We start from the raw sequence: 8,890 nt of genomic DNA, 5'->3' as shown, positions 1-8,890 counted from the left end.
CAACTTATTAATTTTTCCACTATGTTCTTGAATAATCTTTTTGAGTTCTTCAACAGTTTTATCAGTGTGTTCCTTGGCTTTTTCTGCAGTTTGTCTTATTTCATTTCTGAGGTCATCCCTGATGTCTTGAAACGTTCTGTAAATTGGTTTTTTGTATTCTGTATCTGATAATTTCAGGATTGTATCTTCATTTGGGAAAGATTTTGATTCTTTTGTTTGGGGGGTTGTAGAAGCTGTCATGGTCTGCTTCTTTGTGTGGTTTTATATCGACTGCTGTCTCCGAGCCATCCCTAAGATATTGTAGTGATTTATTCTATATTTGCTCACTGAGTCTTATCTTGTTTTGTTTTCTTTCAATATACGTGAACGGGCTACTAGATTGTGCTGTCTTGATTGTTGTAGCCCTTGACTTACTTATGACCTATTACCAGCTGGCTTGGGCTGTTGCCAGATATATATTCCTGAGTCTATTCACTATTCTTGAGTAGAATCTGATTTTGGGTCATCAGGTGTGTGCTGCACCCTAACACTTATCCACCTTGAGAAGTAGTGGTGATAGTTGTGTGCACCAGATTCTATTGGCAGCTAGGGTTCACACTCCGGGGGGTGCAGGATGCTGACAGGCTTCCCCCAAGTGTCAGTGAGGTAGGTGTATCTCTATTCCTAAAGCACCTTGGTGGGAGGGCTCTGCAGCTGTACCTTAGGCCCCCAATGCAAGTACCTCTATAGATTGGTAGGTGTCACCCTCCTTAGACCCCTAAGGCAAGAGGCTAAGTGGTCTAGGGGGAGCTTCAGCCCTCAGTTCCCTGTTGTGGGTCAGTTAGGGCTCTGTTGAATAAGCAGAGATATCAGACCTGGGAAAATTGTTTTTCCAGTAAATCTGCTAAAAAAAATGCAGTCAGATTCCTATCAGAACTGCCTTTGGTTTATAACCGCCACCATAAGGATGAAAGTCTGAGATTTGGATCATATATGCTTGGCTGTAGCTGGTTCTGTGTTTTTAGTCCAATTAGGGATGGATTTTTGGTCCCTGGGTTTTTTGTGGTTCCTTCTCTCAGGCCGGAAGAATGGGTTAGGAAAAGACCAAAAACAAAAAAAAGGGGGCGGAAAGCCAAGCCTCCATGGAGCCGGAGCCGTTCTCCCTCTGGCTCAGGAAATTCCAATGTTAATGAAGCCGCCTGGGAAGGGTGGGGGAGGGTTCAGAGAAATAGGAGAGTAGCACCTCGGAATATAGCCAAAGTTACTTGTCTTGCTTGGAATGACTATTTTATCTGAGATTCCTGAGGGGCGTGTCACCTATGTGTGCTGGCTGTCTGGAGGTTGCCCCCGGGGGTCTGGCCCACTGAAGCCGTGGTCAGATCCTCCGCTGCCAGTCCAAAGCCCAGCATCAATGTTCCCTGCCTGGGACGCTGCACTCCCAGCTCCAAAACCAGTAACTGCCTCCCGGGGACTTCTCCCACCAGCCGCGGCGCTGCACCGCCTCTATAGACCGGCTGGGCCCCCTCCCAGGGTTAGTTCAGGGGAGTAGAGCTGTGCCCCTTGTTTGCACCGTGACAGCGCCCAGTCAAAAGCCCAGCGCCAATTTTCCCTGGCTGGGACGCTGCACTCCTGGCTCCAAAACCAGTCACTGCCTCCCGGGACTTCTCCCACCAGCCCTGTTGCCACGCCGCCCACGCAGACGGGCTGGACCCCCTCCCCGGGTCAGTTCAGGGGGGTAGGGCTGCGCCCCTTGTTTGCACTGTCACAAGATTTTTGAGTTCAGCTCCCCTGGACCCAGCAGACTTAAGCCCGGCGCCAATGTTGCCTGACTCGGACGCTGGCTCCAGGCTCCGAAAACAGTCGCTGCTTCCCCATATTTGTTCGTTCTCCGTCTCTAAATCTGTGTTTGTTGTTCAGGGTTTGTAGATTGTTATGTATGTGATCGATTCACTTGTTTTTCTGAGTCTTTGTTGCAAGAGGGATCCGAGGTAGCGTCTACCTAGTCTGCCATCTTGGCCCCGCCTCCTCCTTGCTTGTCTTTTATTGTTGGTTTTTCCTTAAAATCTACTTCATCTGAGTTTTATTGTCCTCCTGCCCTTTTTTTGGTTATCACTCATTCCATATATTTTTTCTATTTTATAATTTTTAATAAATTTATATCTTTGTGTCTCAGATATGTCTCTTACAGGCAACAGAGTGATGGGTCGTTTTTTTTTTTTATCCATCCTGACATTCTGTGTCTCTTTAAGGGTGCATTTAAACCATTTACACTCAGTGTGATTATTGAAATGTATGAGTTTATTGCTGCCATATCGTTGTGTTCTTTTTTGTGGTGTTGACATTTTCTTTGTTCCTCTTACTCTCCTGTGCTGACTTCATTTTGTCTGTGGATTTTCTTTTCTTTTCTCTCATTATTGCAGATTTTGTGTTTACTGAATTATTATGTTTTTCTTTTTTTTCTGATGAGTAGGTTTGTTAATGTTCTTTGTTGTTACCTTGAAATTGACTTTATCTTCCAAAATTTGATCCAGTTTTTTAATATTTGATATTGCCTTGACTTCCTCTCCATTTGAAAGTTCTACACCTACACCATTTATTCTCCCTTCTATTATTTTGACTTGGTTGTTACTTACAGAGTGATGTTTCTGTTTCCCTGTTTTAAGACTTTTAGCTTTGTTTTATTGAGAGTTCTTTACCTAGGCTGATACTATCCTGCATCCTGGACACTGGTTGTTGTTTGATGCTGTTAGTTCTCTAATCAAAGCACTCCCTTTAATATTTCTTTTAAGTTTGGTTTAGTTTTTTTTTTTTCAAGTTCCCTTAATTTCTGTTTATCCAGAAATGTCTTAATTTAGTCATTGTTTTTGCGTTAGAGTTTTGCAGGATGTATTAGTCTTGGTTGGCAGGTTTCTTTTCTTTCAAGGTTTTATATATGTCATCCTATTGTCTTCTTGTCTGCATAGTTTCTGCTGAAAAATCAGAGTTTAGTCTTATCATTTTGCCTTTGTAAGTGACTTTTTGTTTTTCTCGAATTTGTCTCAGGATTCTTTGTTTTTGATTTTGCCAAGTGTGATTATGATATGTCTTGATGCCTTTCTCTTGGATTCTATTCTATATGTGGCTTGTTGTGATTCTTAAATGGCTAGCTTTTTGTCTTTCATGATATTTGGGGAGTTTTTGGCCACAGATCTTCAACAGGCTTCTCTGTGCTTTTCATTGTCTCCACCTGCTCTGGAACTGAGCTCACATGCAAGTTTGGGTTTGATTGTTTCACACATGTTTCTTAGGTTTTCTTCATTCTTTTCTCTGATTTTTTCTCAAAGTGACATCCATAGATTTGTCACCAATCTCACTGAGTCTATTTTCCATTGTTTCAAATTTGCTCCTAAAACCTTCTATTGTGTTGTCAATTTCTGAAATTTGTTGTTTATCTTTTGGATTTCTGGTTGCTCTTTCGGTATGATTTCTAATTGTTTATTATTTTGATGTTTTGTTCTTGTATTATTTCCTTGAATTCTTCTACTGCTTTGTCTGTGTTTTCCTTTATTTAGGCTATGATTTCATTGGTTTTGTCTATATTTTCCATGATGTTGTCAATTATTTCCTTGGTTTTGTCTGTATTTTCCTTGATCTCTTTCCTAATCTCTTGGAGAACTCTAAATATTAGTCTTTTGAATTCCAAATCAGTTAGTTCCACTGCCTTTTCTTCTACCGGAAGGTCATCAGAGTCTTTATTTTGGTCACTTCCTGGAGCCATCTTGTCTTGCTTTTTATGTTTTGAGATTGCTGTCTCGGAGACACTGAAGTATTCTTTTCTTCATTTATTGATTTTTTTGGTTTGTTTTTTTTGTCCCGATTTTTTGTTTTGTTCTAATATTTCAGGGCAGGGAAGGCCAAGTGTGGTTTGCTGCTTGCCCATCTGTGGACACAACAGTTTTTACCACCTTGGCCATGTGGGCAGAGCACCAGCGGGCTGGGGGAGCCTGCTTTGCTGTACCCTGGTTTGGTAAGGTGACTGAGGGCAGACAGGGTGGGCGTTTCCTGCCTATTTATGTTGTCAAGCAGTGTGGGAGAATTGTCTGCTTCTTTCCAGATAGGCAGGGTTGTTCATCAGGGAGTGGTGCAAGCTCGTTTCCCACCATTCAACAGCTGCAGTTTGGGCCTGATGAGGCAGTAAGCCCGAGCACCAAGGATGCTGTAGCCATGGGAGCACATCAGGGGCTGGTGGGAAAGGGGGTGGTGTACAGTGCTGGGTGGGGGGGGCGGAGAATGCAAAGAAAAGAGAGAGAAGATTAAAAAATGGTAGCCAGTGGATGGGGGTGGGATGGACTTGGGGGCCAGCAGGAAAAGGTGGAGAAGTGTCCTACAAGGCTAGGTAGGGTAGAAAGAAAAGAAATAAAGAAAAAGTAAAAAATAAAACAAGTAGCAGCATGTTGTGGGCAGGGTGGACTCAGGGCAGCAACGGGCCAGAGAATCTCCAGTGACGGCATATAAGTTTCCAGTGGCAGAAGGCAGAGGTGGCATATGGGGCTAGGTCAGAGGGAGAAAGAAAAGGAAGAAAGAGAAAATAATGATAATAATAAAATAAAAACTGGCAGTGGTGTAGGGATCCACAAGTGGGGGCATGGTGGACCCAGGAGTTTGTTGGAAGAGACGGGATGTAATGCATGGAGCTAGGTGGGAGGGAGAAAGTAGAGATAGAAAGAAACAAGCAAAAAATGGCAATGCAGCAGGAGCCAGCAGATGGGTGCAGGTCGGATCTGTGGCAGTCATCAGCCAGTGGCTCTCTAGCCAAGGTGGTGAAGCCTGTCCCAGCAGGAAGGGTTAGAGGTGGCATATGGGACTAGGTGGAAGGAAGAAACAAAAGGAAGAAAAGGAAAAAGAACAAGAAAAAAAGAAATGACGTGGCAGGACCAGGCTGGTGGGGGTGTGGTGGACTCAGAGTGGCTGTCAGCCCGTGCATCTCCAGCTGAGCCATGCAGCACAACCTATAGGGAAGGGGAAGAGGGAGCACATGGAAATAGGTGGGAGGGAGAAATAAAAGGAAGAAAGGAAAAAAATAAGAAAATGGTGCTGTGGGAGCTGGCCAGTAGGGGTGGGGAGACCCGGGGTGGTGGTGAGCCAGTGTCTCTCTAGCCAAGCAGCAAATCATGTCCCATTGGGAGAGGGGCCTAGGTGGTGCACAGGGCTAAGTGGGAGGGAGAAAGAAAAGGAAGGAAGAGAAAAAAATGGCGTGGCAGGAGCTAGCTGGTGGGGTGGGGGAGACCCAGGACTGTGGTGACTTTGTTTCCCTTCAGTCTAGTGACATAGCATGGCCCATTGGGAAGGAGCAGAGGTAGCCTATGGGGCAGAAGAGTGAGAGGTGGGAAAGTGTTCTTCTCTGATTACCAGGTGCTCTGTCTCCTGTTGGGAACTCCATGAAGTTGCCTTCCTGTACTCAACTCCCTGTCTGGGGTCAGTTGCTGGCTTTGTTCCAAGATCGTGACAGTGTGCTACGTTTGCTATCAGGGGATCTCGACTGTATAGCTCTCCTTATTCCCTGTCCTCTGTCCGTTTCTTCTTCCATTTGGAGCTCGATCTAGTTCTTTATCCTTTCATTTGATGCTTAGGGTTCTGGGATTGACATTTGTATCTGTTTTAATTAGTTTTTTGAGGTTTTTCTACAGAGGGAAGGCATGGTGCATCTGTCTATTACACCATATTGGCTCCACCTTTGTTTGTATTCTTAAAGAAAGCAGTTTGTGTGAATCAGTTTCTTTTAAGTAAATTTTACTAAAATAATAATCTTGGGAGTGTTAAATTTTTCCAAGAAAATCTGTTTTAAATCTGTTTTTAAATGTCAAACCAAACCCCTCAACATGACCTAGCTTTTGCTATACTCATTTCCAATCACCAAAAGATTACAGGTTCTAACATCTATTTCTCAGGAGGAAACTCTTTTCTCCTTGATAGTTTATCTAGAATAAGTACCTGGTTGAGAGCCTGGAGAAAAATCAAATTACACTGAATTAATCCTTTCAGTATCACTGGCAAGTGCATGGTAAATCTCTAAGTGGTAGGCTGTTTATATTTGTTCTTATTATGACCGAATGATTTTAAAACAGTCTTTGTTGATTTTAATTCTCAATTTTATATTTCCTGCAAGAAGTTTAGGAATAAAAATAACCTAAAAAACAAATTCTATTACATGATATGGGAGGGAATTATTTTCATGTTCATTATGCTATATTGTATGAATTACGTGTGACTACATGTGCTGAAACACACAAAATGGTAGATTTAAAGATATCCATAAAAATGGTGCTGTTCTCACACTGAAAGTAAATGAGGACTTATGTGCTTAGGTTCTTGACAATATTTCCTTTAATATTTAGTTATCTTTTAAACATAATTTTCTGTGGCATGATATACATTGTTAGTTGACAAAGAAAAAGGAAAACAATAAAAGAGAAAAGCAATAGAAGAAAAAATTCAGAAGAGCTTTTTATTCTTTTTAATTTTCCACCACTGTATCTTGTTTCTGCCTTCTGAATATGATCACTCCCAGGATAATTATTTAAAATAAACTATGACGTTCATACCCATTGCCATCAAATCAATTCTGACTCATGGCTTGGCACTATTTTCATAAAGCAGCCAAAGTGATCTCTTGAAAGTACATGTTAGCTCCCTGCATTATTCTGCTTAAAGCTCTTGATTGGCTTTTTCTTACAATGAGAGTAAAAATCTTCTTGCTCTAACTTACTTGACTTATCCCTTACTCCATTCCCAACTTCGTTTAATGCCTTTGACCTATTCTCTCCCTCATTCACTATACCGATCTTTATTGGGTTACTCAAAACACCAACCTCTTTCCTGCCTTAGGGATGGGACTAACTGTTTTTTCTGCTTGTTTCATCTGATCTTCACAGGGCTGGTTTCTTCTTCTAATTCAGACCTCAAATTATATGTCACGTTTTCAGAGAAGCCTTCACCAACCATTAATAGTGAACAGTGTGGGAGTTGCCACAGTATTAATCCCCTTTTCTCTTTTAACTTAAATATTGTTTCTAGTATGCACTTCTGTTTTATGAGAATCTGTCCCCCCACCTCCCCAAGGTCATTATCATTATCCCGGATTCTCACCACAGTTATTCACTGAGGGATAGAAACATCTCGGTATGGCCCGTGGGATCCAGGAAAAAATATAGTGGAGCATATACTGAAATAAATTTTCTTACTCTTTGGGGAAAACTTTCATTTCCTTGTTCTTTCTCTTCTCTTAGACAAGGTGTGTGTGGTCTGGAAAGTATATGGCAACCCACAAAAATAGAAGCTCTGCCTTAAAATGAAGATTACACAAAATTTCAGCCCTTGTCTCAATTCACAAGGCTAATTCTATCCAGCCCTGAAACCATCATACCTCTAGAATTGCTGACATTATTTTTGCTCTATTTTTTTAATTATTGAATTTTTTTCTAAATTTTTTATTGTACTTTAGATGAAGGTTTACAGAACAAACTCGATTCTGATTAAACAGTTAGTACACATATTGTTTTATGACATTGGATAACAACCCCATGACTTGTTGACACTCTCCCTTCTTGAACTTGGGTTCCCTATTACTAGCTTTCGTGTTTTTGTTTGTTTCTGGGAGCTGAATACACCCTAACTGATACAACCAACAACCAGCCAGTTACTGTACAGTCGACTCCAAGTCATGACAAACAAATGTGTGTCAGAGTAGAACTCCCCAGCGCTCCACAGGGTTTTAATGGCTGATTTTGGGGAATTAAATCACCAAGCTTTTGTCTCTGGGTAGACTCAAACCTCCAAATATTTCAGTTAGCATCTAAGGGCATTAGCCGTTTGCACCACCCAGGGGCTCCTTAACAAATATACATCTATCTAAATTAATGTAACAATTCTTTAGCCATTTTCTTTCCAATTATTCTGTTTTGTTTTCTACCTTGCATCTATGCATTTATCATTTATTTGTTTAAATTTTTATTTCATGCACACTGAAGAATATAAACATGGTAAATTAGGGGTTATTTCTATGTTATTTATTCTTATATTTCTAGTACCTAAAACAGTGCTTTGTACATGGTAGGCAAAATATATACATATTCATAATTGGAATGCTTCACCAATTTGCATGTCATCCGTGTGCAGGGGTCATCCAAATCTTCTCTGTATCGTTAAGTGAGCACAGAAAAAAACACTTTTTTTATTGGACAAATAAGTTACTTAAATGGCTAGAACCAGTAAACTAGACTTCAAAATCAATTTAGTTATATCAGAGTCATTAAGTTGTGTCCCCTCATTCTTGACTGACACCTACAAGTTGCATTAAAGTCACAGGAAGCTTCAAACTCCAAAGTTTCAAATGTTACATTTCATATTAAAAACATACTTCCCTGGCACTTTTTGCTAAATAGACTGTTACTTTTACTTTATCTGAACAGTGGCTTAGCATGCAGGTTTTTACCAATGCCTAAGACTTCTTTGCAACAACTCTGAAACAGGGAATGTGTTTGCCTTCTTGTTTGCATAGTGGTAAAATTCTTTATGTGTATGAATAGAGGTGAAAATCTTTTACACATTTTTATACATCCAAGTTTTTAATTCATCCAAATTTGAAGCTATAATATAATATTAATGAAGATATTGTCAGTTCTCCCAGGGACTGGATCAATCTATGTCAGCACATTATGAAATTAGCTAAATGAATAACTCATTCAGACAAGAGTACTATTTAGCCCATTACTGTTCTGTGCAAAACGATACCTTAGAGTACTCAAAAAGTTAATATGTTTTCCTAAACTTGAGAGTTATTTTGTTAGTTATTAATACTAATGAAAATAAACAGATATTAATTCTATCACACCAAGGATATCATACATGAAGAAAGCAGAAGGTCATTAAAAAG

The 8,890-nt window shown here is 40.6% G+C and overlaps 1 pseudogene; it reads right to left on the bottom strand.

Moving 5' to 3' along the window:
- Positions 1 to 8,088: 8,088 nt before the first annotated feature.
- On the bottom strand, positions 8,089 to 8,189 carry LOC126081331 (uncharacterized; annotated as a pseudogene).
- Between the last annotated feature and the right edge of the window lie 701 nt (positions 8,190 to 8,890).

This window comes from Elephas maximus, chromosome 7 (assembly GCF_024166365.1).
Source record: "Elephas maximus indicus isolate mEleMax1 chromosome 7, mEleMax1 primary haplotype, whole genome shotgun sequence".
NCBI classification, from domain to species: Eukaryota; Metazoa; Chordata; class Mammalia; order Proboscidea; family Elephantidae; genus Elephas; species Elephas maximus.
The sequence above is the reverse complement of the archived record's forward strand: the minus strand, read 5'-3'. Positions and strand labels throughout refer to the sequence as shown.